The sequence below is a fragment of the Bos grunniens genome, chromosome 15 (genome assembly GCF_055505025.1).
Source record: "Bos grunniens cultivar Pamir isolate PY7600 chromosome 15, Bosgru_T2T1.0, whole genome shotgun sequence".
NCBI classification, from domain to species: Eukaryota; Metazoa; Chordata; class Mammalia; order Artiodactyla; family Bovidae; genus Bos; species Bos grunniens.
This window is the reverse complement of record NC_141179.1, coordinates 47,471,148-47,483,045: the sequence shown is the minus strand read 5'-3', so window position 1 is coordinate 47,483,045 and position 11,898 is coordinate 47,471,148. Positions and strand designations below refer to the sequence as shown.

At 39.9% G+C, this 11,898-nt stretch overlaps 1 pseudogene; it reads right to left on the bottom strand.

Moving 5' to 3' along the window:
- Positions 1 to 320: 320 nt before the first annotated feature.
- LOC147357894 (TBC1 domain family member 12 pseudogene) lies at positions 321 to 3,228 on the bottom strand (annotated as a pseudogene).
- Between the last annotated feature and the right edge of the window lie 8,670 nt (positions 3,229 to 11,898).

Genomic DNA, 11,898 nt, shown 5'->3' with positions numbered 1-11,898 from the left:
ATCCTGAACCCTCCTCCCTCCTCCCTCCCCATACCATCCCTCTGGGTCGTCCCAGTGCACTAGCCCCAAGCTTCTGTTGCTTCAGACACAAAATTCAAAATCAGCAGTTTTCCATCTCTCGCTTCTTTTGAACTGCTCCAACTTTCTCCATGCTGCTTACTTGGGAAACAAAATACTGTTATAAAAAAATGCTTCTTTTTGTTTCAGTTGGTCTGTTAATTGTGAAGATTAGCTGTTCAAAGCAGTACTGTTATTTTGTCTCCTTCTTCAATATCCTTTATCACTGACCCAAAAACCTAAGTCCATTAGTTGATGCTTTTCTACATCTGAGTGGCTGCAATATAGCAGCCACTGTGTGAGATTTCCAGTGTGAGATTCTCTGCCAGTTTATTTAGAAACTGTGTTATGTGAATAAAGTCTATCTGAAGGAAAATGTCTTCATATTACTGGAGGATTCTTATCCCACTTCTAAATAAATATTCCTCCCCATCTCTGCAAAATACATCCTGGACTGGACTGGCCAGATCAAGCAGAACAGTTATTTGTGATACTGTGTGAAGATCTAATCTGTCAAGTATATGTCTAGAGTGAGACCATAAGACTACTTAATATGAAGAAAAAGAGTAAAGAGACTGCCCTCAAAGAATACTTCAAATGTTCCAAAATATATCAACATCTGGCTGCAATCCACACAGAAAAAGGCCAACTGGAATGACTTATGCATGAGATTTCCAATGAAAGCATCTACTGCTTCCAAACTGAGAATGAACACTACCAACATGAAGGACATCCCGTGGACATAACCAACATCAGGTCTGCAGTATGAATATCCTCCTAAGATACTATATAAAACATCGTGATATGGACCATCCACCTGAAAGATGTAGAAAGATGGAAAGGCATACAATGCTGCCGCTAAGTCGCTTCAGTCGTGTCCGACTCTGTGCGACCCCATAGACGGCAGCCCACCAGGCTCTCCTGTCCCTGGGATTCTCCAGGCAAGAACACTGGAGAAGTCATACAATAATTGAGCTTAATTCCAGACCAGCAACTGGACCATCAACAGATACATTCTCTATCCTAGAAAAGTATATATTTAGATAGAACTTGTTTCATTGAAGCTTTCCCACCATCTCTTTCCTCTAGGGAGGAATATTGCATAAATTCAGGAGTGATATTCAGTTCACTTAATACAAGGAGACTCCAAGCTTTACCATGAACACTAGGGGGCAATCCCTGCACCTTAATTCTCCAACCTTTCTCTTAACTATGAATTACTTCCCAGCCTGGCAGTATTTCACTGGTCCAAATTACCATTGCATTTGAAATACTTTTTCTTAAATCTTTTTTCTTAACATGCTGCTTTACTTTCTCAATTTAAGGCTCAGCTCAGAGGTCCCATGTTCTTTTCACTGAGGTTAAAGTTTCTTCCACAGATTTAGCAAGAAGATTTTCTTGTAGTAGCCAAAGATTTCAATGGGACACAAAAGCAGTATCAGTCATATGATGGCCCATACTCGAGAATCAGGATGGAGGTAGGAGGTGACTCGAATTCAGGTTTCTTAGTCTTAAAAACTGAACCAGTGATTTACAGGTCCTCCCTGTTCATTCGTGCTTTGTCCCTGCTGAAGGGCTTTTGGATTTTCTGAAGAGTCTCTCTGGGAGGGACTTTATCGAATAATTTCCAACCAGGAGCATCGTGGACAGCTGATCTGAGCGCCTGTTAATCCTATTTGGAAAAGGTTTCAGAGAATCAGGGGCAGATAGAGGGACTGTTTGGAAGAAGAGTAAGAGAATCACACCTTCTAACTCCCAGCTGCTTCAGGTCCTTGGTTTTTGATGTCTGCAGCCACCAAGCAGCTCCTTTGCAGAAGACTAGCTGCTCATGCTAGCAGTGACCTTGTCACCAGGCCACTCCAAGTGGGCACAACCCCAGGGACAAAGGAAGAAGATCTCAGGGAACTAAGGTTGACTTCATGGGTGACTTTATTGCCAACAATGCTTTCCTGGTACCTCACTTACAGGGTCTGGCTGGTAAGGAAGGTCACTTCCATGACAGGAGCCTAGAGATGTTTTGAAGACTTTGAGAGAAGTCACCACAATGTATCATAAGTCCTGCAGATGAAACTTGGTGGATAGTTTCTTGGGCATGGCTTCCTAGCCTCAGGACAGCGAGTAATAGAGGCTTTTAGAATTCCAACCTGAGATTCCTTATAGAAACCTCCAGCAGAGTAAACTTAACCTCTGTGGTAACATTCTTGCTGTACCTATGTAGATAATCAGGCCATATCTAATAAGGCCACATTCATTTTGTGATCAGGATTCTTTGAGATTCTTTTTGATCAAAAGTGGGGAGACTGTAAGGAAAAAATATACATAAATGGAAAAATAAGTTTTTATTCTAAAGCACACCTGAGTTGTCTGATTCTGATTCTGTAAACTGTAGATAACTGATAGCAATGCCAGATAATTTTTGTCTATTGACATGCAAACAAATTCTGTTTCTAGAGAGAAACAGTCAAAAAATCAGTTTTTGCTCTATTTGTACATTTCCATATTCCTGACTTTTAACTGTGTCTGTTCTTGGTAATCTCCTTTGACCTGATTGTATCACTTTTATTTTCTTATGAATTAGTTAAATAAAATCTTAAACTCATTTTTATTCTTATATCTGTATGAGAGCCATGATTTTACCTGCATTTAAAAATGATCCTTTAATGCCTACTTGGAATTAAACCACCCTTCAATGGTTGACCATGTGTGCCCTGAGCTTTTGCTTCGGCCCCAGAGGGCCTTAGAGAGCAACTTTTCTGAATTTCCATTTTTGTGTATGTGTTTCACATAGTAGAAGTGCACGCATGCTCAGTCATTTCAGGCATGTCCGACTTTTTGTGATCCCGTGGACTGTAGCCCACCAGCCTCCGCTGTCCATTGAATTCTTCAGGCAAAAATACTGGAGTGGGCTGTCATGCCCCTCCTCCAGGGGATCTTCCCAACTCAGGGATCAAGTCCACATCTCTTACATCTCCTACACTGGCAGGCGGGTTCTTTACCACTAGCACCACCGGGGAAGTACATGCATATAATTTGCAAATACATACTGAGGTTGTATGTCCAACTTTTTCCTCCCAGGATGTGCAATCAAGATTAGAAAATAGTAGGATACATCATGAAAACATCTTGCTACATCGTGTCCTCACCAATTTGGTTTTGGGAAGGTTTGACCATTGTGCTCCTTTATCCCACAGTTCATCCAGAAGAAGCATGCCAACTTTCCTGATTATATTCCTGAGAATTTGTCCTCTGAAATTAAGGCCTTTATTTTGCTCAATTCTCAATTTCTGATACCTAGAAATGTGCTTGGAACATAGTAAACACTAAATATTTAATGAATTTTACAGTGGTTTAATTCAATATCCTATGTTTAACAATCATTCCTCCTCTGTATTGGCCTTTCTGGCTTAGATATTGGAAACCTTATAACACCGATGTAGATGAACATATTCACTTAAGAGCTGTATGGAACTTTCCTTAAAACACGGGACCTCATAAATCTCATCAGTCCCATACCCTTTGATCAGAGCCAATTTCAGTTCTCCTTAGGGTGACCAACTGTCCCAAATTACCTGAAACTGAAGGGTTTCCTGAGATGGGAGACTGGGTATTAAAACAGAGACAGTCCTGAGCAGATAAGGATAGGTTGGTCACCCTAGTTCCAGTGGGTACCTGCTAAAGACTGTTACTTTTTCTCTACAATAAGCTATAAGTGAGCAGTAGCACATGAACATCAGCTTTCTATGGATTCTAGAAAATAGATTTGTTGATCAATTTTCAGTACTCTACACAGTAGTGCTTGGTCTTGTTCACAAGAGGATGTGAAGTGAAAGTCAATCACTTGAAAAAGTCGTGTCCGACTCTTTGCGACCCCATGGACTATACAGTCCATGGAATTCTCCAGGCCAGGATACTGGAAATGGGTAGGGTAGCCTTTCCCTTCTCCAGGGGGTCTTCCCAATCCAGGGATCAAACCCAGGTCTCCAGCATTGCAGGCAGATTCTTTACCAGCTGAGCCACAGGGGAAGCCCTCACAAAAGGATACTGACTTGTGAAGACGTGATGGTAACGTACCCTCTCCCCAGACCATGAAATTAAGTGTGGGTTAGCTGCATATTTATAACTACCCTCCAACATAATAGCAACCCAAGCCTCCAGAGGCAATGGATAAATGATGTACCCAAAAAATACCCAAAGCAGGAGATATTCCTTCTTGGCAATTTTTGTTCTTCTTTTTCGTAACTGGGCTACCCAAATGAGCCACATACAGGAAATCAGAGGCTGTCCACATGGTGAGATCTGACCAAAGCTCCACTGTGATGTTTCACAAGGGTGACATTTCACAGGGTTGCGGCCTCGTACAGCCATAGCAGGGTGGGAAAGAACAACCACTGAACTCAGAGACCACTCTAGTTTTTTGGATCATGGCAAAACCATCCAGGAAGTGCCTGACAAGACCCTTGCCCTCCAGGCAGGCATGGCTTGTTAGATAACCCCTCAATTGTGAGCTAAATAGCACAATCTTTGTATAAAGAGCAGCAGCAATGAAGCGGGTGGTAGAAGCAGCTCTTTTTCTGGTGAGAAGTAAAGCTTATACAGAGCCATAAGGATGGACAGCAGAAAAACCACTGAAAGGAGTGTCTTATTTTATTCTCCTCATCTGCTCAGGTCTGTCTGGAGAGCTGGCCAAGGACCCACATATGCTGACTCAGAGCCACGTTAAAAAATATGAGCAGTATCCCATTATTCACTAGAAAGGCATTGGCTTCTGGCAGCTTCGAAGAAGGTTAAAGAATCCAGAAAGTGGCTGATTAAGGTTTTGCCCTATATGCTTAACAACTTCCCACGCTAGGTCATATGTTAGCCATCCCCCAACCCCTGCCCTGGACAACTGAAGTCCACAGGATATGTTTGGGTTCGTTACCTGACCAGAAAAACATTTTATTTATCCTCCATTCACCACCATTCTTTCTAACAGACCCTATAACGTTGACAACACATCTGCAACAAGCTTTGACTGACTTTCATATCTTGATGTGCTGGGTAAGTTCAGGTGCCATCTCCCCACCATGAGAACAATTATTTGTTTGACCCCTCTCCAACCCACCAGAGCCAAATGTACTTCAAATTTTATTTTAGAGTTTCTGGGTACCCTTCTGATCATTTTGGGGAATGTTAAAAACAAAATTCAAGGAAATATTCAGTAGCCCCAATATGATCCATAAGATTTTTCCAGCACATATTGCTTTCCAGAAATTGATCTGCCTCCAGACAACCTTCATTGGGGTCCCAGATGCATTTCCCTATTTTCCTTTCTCAGAAGCTCTCTGTGTTCCCTCCACTGGGTCCTGACTGAGCTGGACAATCCAGCACAATGGACAGTGACTTGGCTGCCTTGACAGGCTGTGCAGGAAGCCTTGATACAGTGACTATGGTTGTGGGAAGCATAACTCTCAAGTGGGAATGCAGCTCTGTCTTAAAATTCTGCTTGTTATTTTAAGGCAAACTGCTGACAAGCCTGGTCAGCATCCATTGACCTGAATACCCTTTTCTACATCATTAAGTCCCGTTTTAGCTTCCTGCTGTGATGATGACATGTAGCTTCACTAGAGTCACAGATTCTCTTTCCACTTTCTGTATCAACACACCTAAAGCACAATCAGAAAATAGTATCTAAAAATAATTGTTAAATGCCTATGAAAAATACTCATACATAAACATACTCTTGTCCTTTTCTTTCTTGAACTAAATATCACATCTGACAAATCTTAAATAGTTTTGCTCACTTTTCTTTCACTCTGCTGGTGGCTCTGATACTGTTTGATCTTGGTGCCTTTATGTTAACACATCCAAGAAGACTGTCACATTGTAACAAAGGCACAACTAGATGTCCTGATAATGGGTGCTAGTATTTCTGTAAAAGAACAAAATTTCCCCCAAGTCCCTATGAAAATGCTTCCACACACACCTGTGTTGTTCCTTTGTTGTTTTTTTTTTTTAATGTAATGTCTTTGGTGGGGAAAAGGGGTTACCCTAAATTTACTTTGCAACTTTTTCCATCATGCACCATAGGCATAGACATATAGATTATAGAGTCTTCATTGCTGCCAGAGGTGGTTCTGTATTACTGGATGTCAGGTTGAGTAACAGGTTCATTTTGACCTGATAGTAAAAACTGTTCAATTAATGCTTCAACACAGTCTCATATTGAGTGCTATGGAGAAAGGGCCATAAGGCAAGTTAATTACTAGCTAAGGAAAAAAGTCTTCCTCTACCAAACAATTTATCTGAATTAAAATTTATCTCATTATAGTGTTTTTATGAATTCTAGGCAATGCCTTCTCTCGGAGTCAGTAATAAACTTAAAGTCCACCTCTACGTACTTCATCATGTTCCAGGAGAATATTTTTCATCCACTTCTTCATTGTAGCTAACTGAGTAAAGAACAGCCTACGTAAGATTAACAGTAGGGATCAATCAACTGTGAGGTTTAGCAACCTCAGCACTACTGATATTTTGAACAAGTTATTAATAATTCTTTGGTTGGGGAAGCTGTCCTGTGCTTTGTTAGATGTTTGGCAGCATCACTGAGCTCTGTGTACTAGATGCCAGTCGCGATACTTAAAGATGTTTCCAGCCATTGCCAAATGTCCCCTGGGGGCAAAATCACCTCCAGTTGAGAACCACTGGTCTAGAGAAAAGACTGTGATTTACCTAATTTGGATAGAATGCTTTGGCCCGAGGCCAGGGGCCAGGGATCAGGAAATTAGCACATAACTAGCTGGATCTCTATGGCTGCTCCTTTAAGGGGTGCTGGGAAATCCATCCACTAAGCATCCAACACATTGCAGAGATTCCATCTAGAGTTTGGCTTCTGTGGCTTTGCTTTTTGTTGACGAAGTTAAACTTTTTTTTTTTCACTTTTGTCTGTTGGTATGAGATTTCTTGTTTTGGAAGCATTCTTCTGTTTTCAGGTGTTTCTGTTAGCCTTGCAGTTTTAGTATTCTGCCATCTTTCAATAAGCCTTAAGTTGCTTTTTGTTTAATCTAGATCAATTCAGTTCAGTTCAGTTGCTCAGTCATGTCCAACTCTTCACTACCCCATGGACACCAGGCCTCCCTGTGCACCACCAACTCCCGGAGTTTACTCAAACTCATGTCCATTGGGTCAGTGATGCCATCCAAGCATCTCACCCTCTGTCATACCCTTCTCCTTCCACCTTTAATCTTTCCCAGCATCAGGGTCTTTTCAAATGAGTCAGCTCTTCGCATCAGGTAGCTGAAGTATTGGAGTTTCAGTTTCACCATCAGTCCTTCCAATGAATATTCAGGACTGATCTCCTTTAGGATGGACTGGTTGGATCTCCTTGCAGTCCAAGGCACTCTCAAGAATCTTCTCCAACACCACAGTTCAAAAGCATCAATTCTTCCACGCTCAGCTTTCTTTAGAGTCCAACTCTCACATCCATACATGACTACTGGAAAAACCATAGCTTTGACTAGACGGACCTTTGTTGGCAAAGTAATGTCTCTGCTTTTTAATCTAGATCAGAATTCCATTTTTTCTATTCAATTTCCTCTTATTAGTACAACCTGTCAACTTCCAGGCAAACACATGGGTCTTAATGTGTCTGTCCTCTTGGGGGAAAAAAAGAGAGTGAGACACAATGATCATTACCAAATACCCTCAGCTTACTTGCTTATATATCCTGGAAGTCTAGGGCCACATATGTGGCTAAATAGCACAGATTTAGAGGAGCAACCCCCTCCCTCATCACTAGGTTTAGTGTATTTAACAGTTTGTCAAAAATCACCAACCATGTGTCTATTTTAAACATTCTGTTAAGTCCCCCAAACCACTGACCTGGAGAGGAGATCAAGATCCCATTCCTTCCCTTGAGAGAAAAGTTGTACTTACTATTGGTGGGACCAAAGAGAAACACTGTAACACAGTACCTTTCTTCCTAAACAAGAATAGTTGAAAGATCTGAGCTTCCATGGGTATGTGAGAGCAGTAAGATTCACTCTTAGGAAACCTTACCTTGGTTGGAGCAAGAGCAAGAAGGTTTAACTTTATAATGGAGCATTGGCAATGGATGGCAGGATAGGAGAGGGCTTGAGGAGCAGAGGTTCCAGGAAAGTAAGCCGATGAAGCTATATGGTAGTAACAGTATAACAGCAGTCATCCCAGAGTTGTGTGCAATTAAGAACTTGTGTTGGGGGACTTCCCTGGTGGTCTGATGGCAGGACTCTGTGCTCCCAATGCAGGGGAACCTGAATTCGATCCCTAGTCAGGGGACTAGATCCCATATGACCTGGTGCAGCCAAATAAACAAATATCTTTTAAAATAACCTAAAAGGGAAAGGAAATTGCTATTTAAAAAAATAAAAAGAACTTGTGTCTGTCAAAGTGCAAAAGCTATATCTACTGGTGCTTAGTAACAAATACATCATAGGAATCAGACTCCAACTAAGATGGAAGCATAGATATCTACCAACAAACAGGCAGTTATGAAAAGGGGATGACAACCCCTGTCTGTTTTGAATGGGCTTGTGGTAATCTATTTCCATCACTGATTGGTGATATAGGAGGAAGCAAGTGCTCAGGAAATAAGTCTTTATGGTTCAGCAAGGAAGCATCAGTCTCATTTCTCTGACCTAAAGCATGCTCTTGGGAAGTTTCTTGGCACAGGGTAAGAAGAGAGGGAAACTAAGCAAATAATTATATACCAAGGCCCCAAGCATTTATCCCTGGATGAGGGCATGGCAACCCACTCCAGTATTCTTGCCTGGAGAATCCCCATGGACAGAGACTAGCAGGCTACAGTTCATGGGTTCGCAGAGTCAGAAATGACTAAGCAACTAAGTACATAGCAAGTGTTTTTATGACTTCTAAGTGGACGAGTAGTATTGTGAAGGACCAAAAGATAAATTCAGTACACCCCTGCCCTCAAGGAACTTACAGTGCAGTGGGGAAGGGAATAATTACACAAATAGACGATAGCAAATATACAAGAATGCTACCTTGGCTAAGAGGAAGAGGAGGTCATGAGTTTTGGGGAAAATCAAGATAGTGTTTTGACCTACCAAGTAGATCAAATAGATTGAAGTAGGAACATTTAAGAGATGATTTCAGGGGCTCAAATCAGAGGCAATGGGACTATAAATGAGGATAATAGCAATGAAACGGAAATGAGGGACTAGAATTATGAAATGTTGCATAACTAGCTTCTTCAAGATTTAACTAATATACATATGGGAGATTATTGAAAGGGAGGAGACAAACTGAGCATTGGGAATTGGGAATGGAAATACAGTTGACAGAAGTAAGGGGGGGCAAAGGAAATGAGGTGGAAGATGGCAAGCGTACTTTCTGAGATGCTGTTTAAACACCATATACAAAGGTTAGTGATTATATACAGTGTGGCCATCTTGTCTGATTTTTCCCCAGAGGAGACTTCTGTCTTTTCATTCTGTCTGTTCAGCCATATCCTTGGTTTGTAGATACTCTGTGCAACATAAGTATTTATGCCTTGAAAGCCAGTTCTTAGGATCCATGCCATCGCCACTCACCTCCCCAATGTCACCTCTTTATTTAGCTTTAGCTCCCTATGAGTAATTCGACGCTTGCAGTTTAATTCTCCTCTCTGTGCTGATGAGATGGAGAGGAGCCTGCCCAGCTGGAATGTAGGAGTGCTCCATTATTAAAGCTCTGTCAAGGGAGCAAGGACTGCCTGCAGACACTTGAGCTCTAACCAGAGATTGTCTATCTTATTTTTTTCCCCTTGGCTTCTCAGCACAATCTGAAAATACCTTATTTGGATGCTGGAAAAATAAGTTTACAGTCTCAAGACACCATTCCCTATAAATCAAATGAGGCACTCACTTAACTGAGTCTCTTTAACTCTTCTCTGAATTCTCCACATGTCAGCATGAAACTGTTTCAGTCTTCCTACCTCAACTCTACACTCATAAATTTCTTTCTCATTTCTGACAGGTTTTATTTACTTGCAACTTCATTGTACTGTTGTTTAACATTTTAAATTTTTACTTTTTTCTATTTGCTGAAGTAATATGTGCTTATTGCAAAAATTACTTGATTAGGTAACTAAGAAAAAAGGTTAAAGAAGAAAATATGGAACTATCCTCTCAATCACTATTAACATTTTAGCCTAGGCTTTTTCTTCTTATGCATATTTTAATTTTAAAACATAACTGGGTGGTGCAACTAAGATAAGATGCAGCCAAATAAATAAATATTTTTAAAATAAATTTAAAAAATAAAACATAGCTGGAATCCTACTGTGCTAAAATAGTATCATTTTCTGATATTTTAACTATTATAATTTGAGAATTTTCTTACGTAATTAAAATTATCTTATCATTTTTGATACCTGCTTGAATTTTCATAATTGTAGATGTTATATTTTTCTTTGTATAAATCTCCTATGCTGAGAGCTTAACTCCTTATAACAAAAATTTCCTGGGCTATATATATGCCTATAGTCACAAGAAAAAACGCCAATTTTTTGTTCATTTTTCAATGTTCAAAAGTCAATGTATTTTATACTTTTTGTTGCAATGGTAAATGGGACTGTTACCTTAAATTCTCTTTCTGATCAGTTGTTATTACTGTATAGAAATGAAAGTGATTTCTGTGATTAATTTTTTATCTGCAAGTTTACCAAATACATTGATTATCTCTAGCAGTCTTCTGATGGCATCTTTGCTGCTGCTAAGTCGCTTCAGTTGTATCCAACTCTGTGCGACCCCATAGACAGCAGCCCACCAGGCTCCCCTGTCCCTGGGATTCTCCAGGCAAGAACACTGGAGTGGGTTGCCATTTCCTTCTCCAATGCATGAAAGTGAAAAGTGAAAGTGAAGTCGCTCAGTAGTGTCCTACTGTTAGTGACCCTGTGAACTGCAGCCCACCAGGCTCCTCCATCCATGGGATTTGCCAGGCAAGAGTACTGGAGTGGGGTGCCATTGCATCTTTAGGATTTTCTAAAAAATTACATGATTCTGAATTCAAGATTTTTGCTTATACTTCTGCTGTGAAATATATATATACAGTTTGATTAAGAAATACAAAATGTTATTTTGACATTTATATAAATATAAAAGTATATATGTATAAAAGTATTAATGTATATGTTTAAAAGAAAGAGAAAGCTATTATATTTATAGGCTAAGGGCTTCTGAGTTTGGTAGAGTTTTCCCTTTCTTATCAACAAAATTAATACATATTTATAAATCCAAATAGTTGGAAAAGTATAGAATATAAAAAATATAAGTTTATGTTTTTCCATTCCACTATCAAAAAGTAAAATAGTTTTCTATTGCATATATGTTATACATTTTATGTACTTAAATTTTTTAATGGAATTACACAATTTGTATTATTCTACATTTGCTCTACAACTTAACATTAATGACACCTTTCCACATAGTTGCATATTCCATATTTAGATATTTTTTCTTCTTTTATTACATTAAGTAGAACTCTCAGAATAATACTGAATAATAACAATCATACTGGACTTCATTGTCTAGACACATGAAAGGCCCTTTACATTAATATGCTCAGTATGTATCACCTGTTTACTGGGCAGAAACGAGGATGCTTTGGTTGTAGAGAACAATTTTTCACTCTTCACAAATGTATTTTGTGCCTGCCACAGTTTTCACTGTGACCTCTGTTGAGTCTGAGGAAAGGAATGTCATCCAGGAGTTGGGGGCAGGAGAGGGTATTCTGACCTTGAAATTGTGAGAGAACATTTCCAAAATGTGTTTGCTCTAAATGTTTGAAATAGTTAATTGGGAACATGAAATTTCCATTCATAAA